This window comes from Lathamus discolor, chromosome 1, assembly GCF_037157495.1.
Source record: "Lathamus discolor isolate bLatDis1 chromosome 1, bLatDis1.hap1, whole genome shotgun sequence".
In the NCBI taxonomy this organism is placed as follows: Eukaryota; Metazoa; Chordata; class Aves; order Psittaciformes; family Psittacidae; genus Lathamus; species Lathamus discolor.
The window spans coordinates 161,893,392-161,904,529 of NC_088884.1; the positions used below are offsets into that span (position 1 = coordinate 161,893,392).

The 11,138-nt window shown below is 42.7% G+C and overlaps 1 protein-coding gene across 2 annotated transcripts in view; it reads right to left on the reverse strand.

Moving 5' to 3' along the window:
- Window positions 1–10,129, reverse strand: part of CTNNA2 (catenin alpha 2) — a 510,177-nt gene extending 500,048 nt beyond the window's left edge. Inside the window, exons 1-2 of one of the 2 annotated variants that reach the window (XM_065661839.1) lie at window positions 9,992–10,003; window positions 2,636–2,711 (exon numbers count right to left, since the gene is read on the reverse strand). The gene's annotated coding sequence lies outside the window, so the exon portion shown is untranslated. Of the gene's footprint in view, window positions 1–2,635; window positions 2,712–9,991 lie in introns of both variants that reach the window. The other variant, XM_065661830.1, reaches the window with a different exon arrangement.
- Between the last annotated feature and the right edge of the window lie 1,009 nt (window positions 10,130–11,138).

Consider the following 11,138-nt stretch of genomic DNA (forward strand, 5'->3'; position numbering starts at 1 on the left):
CTCCAAATCATGGAGATCTAGGTAAAAGCTGCCCAGGGCATGCCACTAATTTCAAGAACACTTGAAGTGTTTAAAATCCAATATCTTATTTATTTGGAGATTGTGGTTTTCAGTCTTTTCTTAGAAGCTGTTCCTTTTGTGTAACTAAATACAAATTGTTCTGATCTGCCCATGCATTAATCATTACAGAGACCATCTCTCAGTGTTTCAAGAAACAATGCATTCACAGAATCATGGAATGGTTTGGGTTGCATGGGACCTTAAAGCTCCTCCAGCTCCAACCCCTGCCACGGGCAGAGACACCTTCCACTGGAGCAGCTTGCTCCAAGCCCCTGTGTCCAACCTGGCCTTGAGCACTGCCAGGGATGGGGCAGCCACAGCTTCTCTGGGCACCCTGTGCCAGTGCCTCAGCACCTTCACAGGGAAGAGCTTCTGCCTAGGAGCTCATCTCAGTCTCCCCTCTGGCAGGTTAAAGCCATTCCCCTTGTCCCGTCCCTACAGGCCCTTGTCCCAGGCCCCTCTCCAGGTTTCTTGTACCCCCTTTAGGCACTGGAGCTGCTCTAAGGTCTCCCCAGAGCATCCTCTTCTCCAGCCTGAACAACCCCAACTCCCAGCGTGTCTTCATAGCAGAGGCATTGTTGTTGATTATCTCCCAAGAGTTGCTTTAGCCACCACAAGTTCTTACATCTGCAACATCCTTGTATACAACAAATCTTTCTTCAGGATATCCCAGCAACCAAATGGACCTCACACTGTCTCCGACACTTTTATGGAGCAGAGAGGACTAAAAGAAAAGATCCCAATATTTACATCATTAAGGAAAACTGATTTTAAAATAAATGAATAGTCAACTCTAGTGCTTCCCCTTCCTCCTGACTGATCTTTTTATGGAAAATCAGCCAAAAAGCTGTTCTTGGACTATGGAATCTTTTTTTGTTTGTTTCTTTTGGCTGCCTGTCAGCACCCAGCAGAAATAAACTCATTACGCTGACAGGAGACCTGAACACACTCATGTTGTCAGTGCATCTCAGCATCATTCTCGTGAACCCGAAAGCCACAAGTCAATTAAAATAAAGATAAGCTGACTCCACCCTTCAGATGCAACCAAGTTTGAAAGGATCTGTCAAACCGAAGTGAGACTCTCAAGCATCTGAGCTAAAGGGTTTCTCTGATCACATTAAGGAAATCTTAATTAAATATAATAATAAAAATTAATAATAAAGTGCTATATCTTACCCTGTCAACTAAAGGTAAATATTGATCATAGACATCCAATATAATTTCTGGTTCTTGGGCTGAATTTGTAAACAAAAATCCTGTTGGTAGTAAATACAGAATTAGCACAAGGGAAGCCAAAACGTATTTGCTAGGTTGTAAAAAACACTGAGGAAACGTACTTAAGTTATTTAAAAGATGAGGAAAGCATGCAGAGGAATAATAAAATTCATATAAGGTTTGAGCATAAGTAGAAGACAATCCTGCTCAGGACTCGTATCCCAGCTACCCTTTAGCACCTAGGAAGCACCTGTATCATAGAATCATAGAATCATAGAATCATAGAATCATAGAATCATAGAATAGTTAGGGTTGGAAAGGACCTCAAGATCATCCAGTTCCAACCCCCCTGCCATGGGCAGGGACACCTCACACTAAACCATCCCACCCAAGGCTTCATCCAGCCTGGCCTTGAACACCATCAGGGATGGAGCACTCACAACCTCCCTGGGCAACCCATTCCAGTGCCTCACCACCCTATTGCCCTGCCTTGCACTGACCCAGTATTCCCTGGGCTCAGGCCTGAATGCAAGGGTTGGAATTGGAGTGTACAAGAAAACACTTTTTTCAAGGATGAGAGTCATCCAAAAACTTTTTAGTGTTCAAGAGCGGATTAAAGCACCCAGGGATTCAGTATGGCTGCGTTAGCCATGCACTGAATTCTCCTTAAGCTATGCAAGTAAAATTAAATCATAAGATAGCAACAGTTTTAAATGTTCCTGTTCTTGCCAGATATCAGATGTGCCCCAGAAACACTATTTAGCAAGTCCAAAAGTCCAAAACATTTTGTCAGCTGAATGAAATCAGCCTGCATTCTAGGGAAAGCATGGGCAAGTGACAGCTTCGCATACTGCTGAGGCCTCTGACTACTGGTCCCAGCCGACTGGAGTATCTGTTTGATTCTATTTATTCTCATTCTATCCTTACACAGCCTCATCCTCCTTCATTCATGGACTTCCTGACAATTTATTTTTCTTAGAAGTATTTCTGCGTAGCATCTAAGCACTGGGAATGTAGATTACAGAGATAATAGATATGTTTAAAATTAGACTAAGCAGCTGTAATTCTGAATTTGCATTTCTGACTTGATTATAGTACGCACTCAAGACTATTTGTCTAAGAACTAGAAATGAGTTCACACACTGCAACAAAAATACATGAGTCTCTCTTACGTTGACCCCAATCAAAACCATTGCTGGGTAACAAATGGCAATTGTTTCTTTCTAACTGGCAACAAATGGCAGTTGTTTCTTTGCAATTCTGCAACTTCATTTTAAAGATTCACCTGTGGATTTTAATTGCAAGAATTAAATTAACAGAACTTCCTGTATTTTACAAATAAAAGAACTATTCTACTTACTCTGGATTCTTCTCACGGCAGATTGTAGCTGTTATCTATTTTATACCTTTCCTTGAAAGGCTGAACAGTCTTTTATCTAAAAAGTCAACATATGTAACCATCAGGTAACCATTTAGAATGTGTTCTGATAAATCCTCTTATCAAAATCAAGCACATAAGACAATTTATTTTACTCAAATATTCCGACACAATAAAAAAATCAATCCTTTTCTATTTTGGTAAAAACTGAAATAATGACTTTCATCATACCTTTTTTTTTTGCAGAGATACAGGAATGAAAAGAAAGAAATTGGGTTCTGTATTCAAATGTGCTCAATAAATATGGTGGCACATGTTAAAGCAACTGCAGTTTTTGCTTCTAAGAGTTTTATCATGAGATCAAGTCATCTCAATAGGAAACATGTATTATGCCTCTTCTATCTAAAAAAATAAGCAGATGTTGTATCACATAACAAATTTCACCTCCATGCACTAGCTCCATCTTGCTTACAAAGGCAATATTGCATCGGGGGGACAGTAACAGTACTGATATGAACACCCCTCAAGAATTAACCATGGGTAACTTATCACAGCCGATCATATTTTATATCAGAGAGACCATTAAATAAGCATTCAAGAAAGACAATATTTAATCACAAAGCACATCACACCTATTCTCTATTTATTTACATCCATTCATTTACTTAGTGCTATTTACTCACAGAGATCTCTACAGCAACTCTAAATTTAGAGAAGAACTTTAAAAGAGGATGTTTTACTACACCAAGAAGCAAACAACAAAATGCTTTTTCCAGAGACAGCAAAAGAGCAAAAATTATCTCATCAGATAAATATGTCTGCCTCAGATTATTGCAGCAAGTTAGAACTGCAAATAACTTTTAGGCCTCTTTTCAAGAGCTTTTATTCATGTTTGTTAATGTGGTTCCTCTGGAAAGGACACAACTATTGCTACTAAAATTATGACGCTACAATAGAAATGAAAATCAGTGCTTGCTAAAATTTTGTAGCCATATTTTTATTCTATAATATTAATAATTTCATAACTTTTCAAAGTTAAATCTTTAGGAAGAGGTTTTTCAGAGTTTCTTTTTGTTGTTGAAAAGATTTAGAGAACTGCTAAAAGTGGTTCTCAGCTCCACACAGGATGGACACAGTTTTTCTACGTAAAATATAATGAATAAAACATTTCCAATGAATCCATTTCTTATAAGTGAAACTTAGAGAATGGAGAGATTTAGCTGCCCCTACTGTGCTGGATTGTCTTTAATGGAGAATTTCCATAAAGACGGATTCAATGGAGTATAAAGGAGTGGTTTTTGTTAGTAAATAATAGAGTATTAAAAATTAAGGTTGATTAGTTGTAGCAAAGAGCAAACTGATTAATCCATTTACAAGAAGCTTTAAGTAATTTAAAAGCTTAAGCCCCACTTGCAGAGATCACCTGGGCAATGTGAGCCTAACTTGACCAAAGCCATTTCCACTTTCCACTTCTAAAAGTATATGCAGAGCTTAAGTTCCATTTACATTCAAATTGTCTTCTGTTCTAATATTCTTGCCTACTTTCAGCATAATGTACCATATACTTCTATTTAAAATACATAGCTTCAGAGAAAAGGACAAATACATAGGAGAAAGAAATGTCACATACTAATTATTGTAATACCAGTGACAACAACAGATTGGAATAGCCATGAAAACAGCTTTAAAATACTCTGAATGCAAAGAGTCCTTTGTATAACTGCAAAATCTACTATTTTTTTCTACCACTCAGGTGAAAACCCTGTAAGATGTTCTTACTGTTACAGGATACAGCTTCACTTAAGCTAGTAATTCTCATCACTTAAGAAGCCTGAAAACTTGGGCAGTCTCTGCAGCAGTGTTGAAAATGTTTCTCTCCTGTTTTCAGTACCAGAATACTAATGCAAGGGGTGATGTGACTGAAAAGCATAGCTAGCCAAAAGTATTCCAAAGAGAAAAAACATCCAACACCTTGCTGTCAGAAAATGCTGATTCAGCAGAGTTAAAGTACTTCAAAGAAAGGTGTGTTTTCTCAACGCAACTGATGAAAAACTATTGAAAAGCTTTCCCTGAGCCCTATAAAGCCAAAAGTCTTTGTCTCATCAAGGACATGACATTTGAAACACAATCTGGAGAGATGAGGGGTTGGTGGGATGCAGAGATATTCCTACTTGGGAAAACAGTTTTCATTTTGCTGGAAATTTTAAACTTCACCAGCTTGTTCCAATCCAAAGGAAAACATGATTCCAAAACAAAAATCCTGACTTTCAACCAACTTTACTGGTAACGCTCTTAACAAGAGATCACAAGTGATGCTCACAATTTCATTTTCTAGAGCAGAAGATTTAGGGTTATGTAAATGACTTCCACCTATCTTACTGTTTAAACACTTCCAAGAATGCCATCATGTATACAACCATTTTTTGGAACCAGATAGCATAGTACGCTCTCAACAACCCATGTATGATGTTGAGGAAACCATTTAGAAAACTGAGATGTAGAGCTTTTATGCAGAAACCTGAGACAAAATCCATTTACATCCATAGAGTGCAGAACCTCCCCAACTGAAAACTTGATACAAGAATGTTATCACTCTTCAAGATAAATATAGATGTATTATTAATGCCCAAAAGACAATAAGAAGCTGGAATATAAGAATAACTTAGCTATTAATCACTTCTTTTAATATGCCAAACCCTGGTTTCTGTTCTTTGCTGCCATGTCTTCACCTCATTTGTTACAGTAGTCTTAAATACTTTTATCTTTTTAGTTTCCAGCAATGCTCAAGGCACACTAGACTTTGATCACAGCCAAGTTCACAGTGTTGTTGATACAGCTGGAGGATCTTACCCATCACTAAGGGAGCTCTAGAGAAGCTAGAATCTCAGCCACTTCTGCCTCCTGCTGGAGCCTGCTGTGCTGGAAGCCATGCTTTGGGAAAGTTCTCACTGGTCAACTGATACACTTTACTGTTTATCTAATTCCTCAAGGAAGTTTATCCTCACAAATATTATGTTTACACAAAATAAACGCGTTTATTTTAGTCAAGTATCAGCTTTTAGCTCAGATGCTGAAATACAACTGTCATTTGGTCCCTTTTACCTTCACACACATACCCCATTCTGTTCTTTTTATATCTTCTTCTTGCATTTTACCTCAATAATTACCTTTCAGGGAACAATTTCAACAGACCTGAGTCACAAAATCTCCACTTATGAGCTAAGCATGCTACTTAAATTACTATCAGGTTAATGCTGTTACTCTTTAATTCTGTATCCCTGCCCTTCCTACTTCCAACTACATATTGTACTATTTATATCTATATACTTGCCCTTCATAATCCCACTACCATTTGGTATTATACCTAAAACCAAAGTAAGTCCTATGCTGTGTACTGCCTATGAACATGCCTGGAGAACATAAATAGAGTTTAGTTTTTCTTTAGCCAACCCTTGAAATATGCTATATTAAAAGCAAAAGCCTCCTCTGCCCTGAAATGTAATAAATTGTATGGTTCTGTCACTGTACACAGGGAACAGATCTCACAGTGGTGTGTTCAGAGAGCATGTAATACCTAGAAGGCATTGTCATAGCTACTACAATTTGGTAACAGAATGGATTTCAATAAAAACTGCTATTAGAAGTAAAAAGCCACACATAACAAAAAGTATTAAGGGGTAACAAATTCCACACTTACTGAAACAATAAGAGTAAAAAATTGATAGAAGGGGATGATGCTATCTCTTGGCAACAAGAAAGAAAGAAAACAAACAGGGATTTATAGGAACAAAAGAAATCACAGCCCTCACACAGGTAGGCTAAACAGGGACTCGGATCTACACCAACAGTCGAAAAGGGCAGATACATTCAATAAGTAATTCAGCATTTGTAGAGAAGTGGGATGATTCACTGATACCTCACGAGAAAGATTAATTACTTCTTCAGTCCATTACAAGTACAACGTTAAAACAACATTACTTTGCAATAAACATTCACGGTCAGAAGGACCAAAGATCATAGTGGAGGGTTCTCACAGAAGCATCCAAGGGGATTTCTATCCCACCACCATGAATTTCCCAGGGAAATTTCAGAAGTCTGAATGAACACTCATGTTACAACTGCACTCTTAAAAGAGTATTGAATCAATGTTTACAGGCATTGGAAGGCTGTAAGGATGGCAGTCCTGAGCAGAACAACTATTTAAGAAAAAATATACGCGATTCAACAGATACATCAGAGCTATGTAACAAATAATAGGAAGAAAAATCAATGAACATTGATCTTCTTAAAAGAGTGTGGTTTTATTCTTTGATACAACCGCTATTACCAATTGGTACAAATACCACTACAGATGTATAAACTTCCATGGTACTTGATGTGGTGTTCTGTAATAGCCTGATGACCAAATAGCACCAGTTAAGCAGGTAAAGAACTGGTTAAATGACATCTCAAAAAGAAAAAAAAAGCAGCTTTAGAGAAGAACACATCACAACATAACACAGATTAACATGGAGTTCCCCAAAAGTGGAGCCACTATCACAAAACAGCTTTCCAATCGTTTGTAAGTCTACACAATTGTGACAAAATTTGCCCAAGGTATAAATAGACAGAATGCTACATAAGGAAGATAAATCATTTACAAAAAGTGACCAGGTGGGTGTCTTCAAGCTGTGCTAAGAAAGAAAGCATGCTTTATAAAAGCCATGAATGATAAACTCCCATGGAAAGAAACAGGGTTTGCCCCAGTGAGCATACCCAGTGAAACTGCGATCAAAACACAGTGCTGCAGGTGGAGGTTTCATATGGAAATGCCATGTAGAACCAGCAGAGTAACACTACCAGGGTAATATTTAAACCAGGCTGTACTCAGCTCACGTTTTCACAGAAAGACTGAAAAAGTGGATTCGAGGGAAAAAAAAAACCAACACAGAAATGGAGTTGTGAGGAAAATGCATGCAGTGACAAATATAAAGAATTTTAGTTCCCCCTTTCTTTTTTTCCTAACAGAAAAAAGAAAGTGGATACTGAGTTACAGCAAATAAATACCTCCATGGTAAAGAAAGTACTTCGAGCTCTTCAGCATAGTGGAGGAAAGCACACCATTAGCCAGTGACTGGAAGCTGAAGCCAAATAACTTAATAAACCACAGATTCTCTACCTCTTACTGTCTTCCGATCAAAATTCCAATTTTTCTGGAAAATACATTTCAGCCAAATGCAAGTTCCTGCACTCAAAAGTAATTGAATAAAATCCAACTGGCTGTAATAGTCAAGGGGTCAGAGCAGCAGATTTAATTGCTTCCTTTGGCTTTAAAGTCTCAGGCTATGAATACTCTTGGTTTCCAGTGTTCAAAGGCATTTTGGTAGCACCGTACATGCTGAACATTAATATTAAAAGAAATCTCCATAAATTAAGGTTGCATTTCCTTTCAAGGGCTCAAGTGACACTGGAGCTTTCCCGTTGAGGCTTTTGTCATCAGCAGAGCCCATTAATGGAATTACAGCCATCTCGTACACAGCTGAGGTGGCACAGCTGTAAACAATGATTTACACAATCGAGTGCAAAAGTTCATCCTTCACATCCACACTTTTTCTCCTCTAGAAAGAATTCTGTTTGACCTGGAGTATAAAAAGCCTGGCACAATACATGATATCAATCATAGATGCTGTAGGTAAAAGGGAAAACCAGCAGCATTGTAGTAGCCACAAAGCCAGCAAAAGCTGTTGTTTGCATCAGCAACATCATTTGAGACTACCCCTGTGGATGCTACTTATCTACTTCATACTCCCAAGCACACGGCATTCCCTGCAATCTTGACAAGTGAACAGAATCAACATTTCTTACAGAATACACGCCAAAATAATGCATAACGTGTGGTTTGGTATTATTCAGGCTGATAAGAGTTTTGCTGTAGTATTGGCTGCTGGGGTATCCATAGATTTCTAAAATAACAGGGGGTTTGGAGCATATCTATCCCGATAAAGTATAAACAAACTTCTAATTCAGCAAACGGAAGCTTAAAGAGGCTGACAGCATCTGAAGCATGCTAACAATCCAATAAACATTCTGCCACTACACAACCGATGAAGGGAGAAACACAGCCACCAAATGATCATTTCAACTGACGGAGCATCACCTTAAAAAGGAAACAGGCACCGCACACAACCGGCAAGACACGAGGGAGTGCGCTCACCCTTCCAACCTACAGAGAAGCAGGTGCGTGCCACCTACTCCTCACACTACACCCTGTCATAAAGATGGAAAAGTTACTTTCCCAAACTGAAGGCACAGGGATGCTCCCCATAGCACCCACAACACCAACTCCCTATGGGCAAGCAGCCGGGGAAGTCTTGCAACAGCGACATCGCTCCCCACCACCACATCTAAGCAAAACTTCCACTTCAGACATCACACAATGAGACCCTTTGGGCACCACCTTTCAGCCAACATCTATGCAGCTTTTCACCAGCCCCAGGGAAAAGATAAAGCCACGTTTTAAACTTTAGCTCTTTGCCATCGGAGCAAATCCTTGGTTGCAAGCTGGCACGTTTTGGGTGGGATATGATGAGGGTGGTTAAGAGGTCCCAGCCCCTGCAAGAGGCCTAAAGGGAAGGGATGGAGGAAGCTGCTTTCTACGACACCCCCTCCCCACCGCAGAGCCCCGCGCCCCTTCCCTGCCATCAGGCAATCAGAGCAGCAGCAGCCACTGTAAATTACAGAGACACACAGTGGATGGAGAAAAGGGAGGAAGAAACCTCTGATGCCTGAAGAAAGGAGAATCGTGTAAAACAATAAAAAAAGGACTTAAAATAACACAGAGCTAGGTTTCACTTCGAAGTGATGCTAGGCAAATAGGTGAATAAGTGAAACACCACACCTCTGACCCTTTCTTTTCTTCCCTACATCTAATCCCCCTCTTCCCATAATACACACACCACAAAATGACCATTAATTCAAATCCATTCTTTAAAGGAGGAGGATTATCTCTGTGACAGACTCTGCCTCTTTTACCGAGCAAGAATTAAAATTGCAGTTAAAGAAAAGAAAAGGATGGGGGGAAGAAAAGGCAGCGTGATTATTATTTCTGGTGGGTGCGAAATATGTGCACGGGGAGAAGGAGTCTGGGGGATGGGGCGGAGTGGAGAAAGGTGGCTAAGGAGAGAAGAAAGAAACGGAGGACCAGGAAGCGCAAGGAGGGATGAGGAGAAGGCGAGATCAGGGGGAAGGAGCATAAGGAAAGAAGGATGAAAGCAAGGCGCTCGGGGAGATGGGGGGTGGGAGGATGAAAGGGAGGAAGGGACGAGGGGAAGAAAGGAGGATGCTTTGCCCTGGCCTCACCTCGGCTCGGTGGGTGGGGGTGGGAGAAGCTCTCGCCGCCGCCGCCGCCTCCTCCTCCTCCTCCCCAGCAGCGCCGGTCACTGACGGGCTGGCTGCGCTGGGCTGCGCGGCTCCCTCGCACAGCGCCCGGCCCCGGCTCCCGCCTACCCGCCCTCGCCGCCCGCCTCCCGCCGCCGGCCCGAGCCGCTCTGAGGGGACCCGGGCGCTGCCGCCGCGGCCGCCAGCCTCCCCGCGGCAGCCACTAGGGGAGGAGGAGGCTGCGCGCCTGCGCCACCGGCGGCCGCCGGGCCGGGAGCGGGGGGCTGCGTGCCGAGGGGGCGGCGGGCGAGGGGAGGCCTTGCTGCCGCCGCCGGCCCCGGCTCGGCCGGGCTACAGGCCGACTGCGGGCCGCCTCAGTGCGCAGTTGCTGTGAGTATGGAGACAGCGTTACCGGGGGAGGGAAGGGGCCAGGGGTGTGAGGGGAGGGGAGTGGGGCTGGCAGGAGGCGCCCGAGGGGCCGGAGGGGACAGGGCGGCGGCTGCGGTGTAGGGCCGGGGAAGGCTCGGAGGTAAACCTGGGATGCTCGGCGGCAGGTGGAGAGCCGAGCCGAGCCGAGCTGAGCTGAGGTGAGGGCACCGCTGGTGAGCGGGCTCTATGGGGCTCTGGGAAGCGGCCCCGGGGGAGGGCTGGGGGTATGGCGCATCCCGTCAGTGCGGTTCGGTGCCCGGGGGGCGCCCACGGTGTGCGGGTGGTAAGGCGGAGGAGGCCGAGGGCGGGTGTGGGAAGGCGGCGCCCAGGAGTGGGGGCTCCGCCGGGGCCCGGCGCTGGAGGCTGTGACAGAAGAGGCTGGCGGACAAAGAGCTGGGGGGAGCTCATGGGGATTTATTCTCGTCCATCATCTCTTGTGCTGCTTCAGATGCTACGCAGGGGAAAGGTGGTTGATGTATGAGTGTACCATCAGGACTGACTCCAAGAACTTCGGTTCTCCTCTTAAGCTACATCAACTTTGCTTGTGGCTTTCTTTCCTGCGCCAAATGCAAGGTTTTGTCCCTCTCTGCGAAGCATTGCGCTTTTCTTTCTCCTCTTACATCGCTTGCATTGCTAATCTTACCAAGCATAAAGGTTTTAGCTATGCTGCAGCATCTTCTTCTGCTGTTTCCTTTGGGGG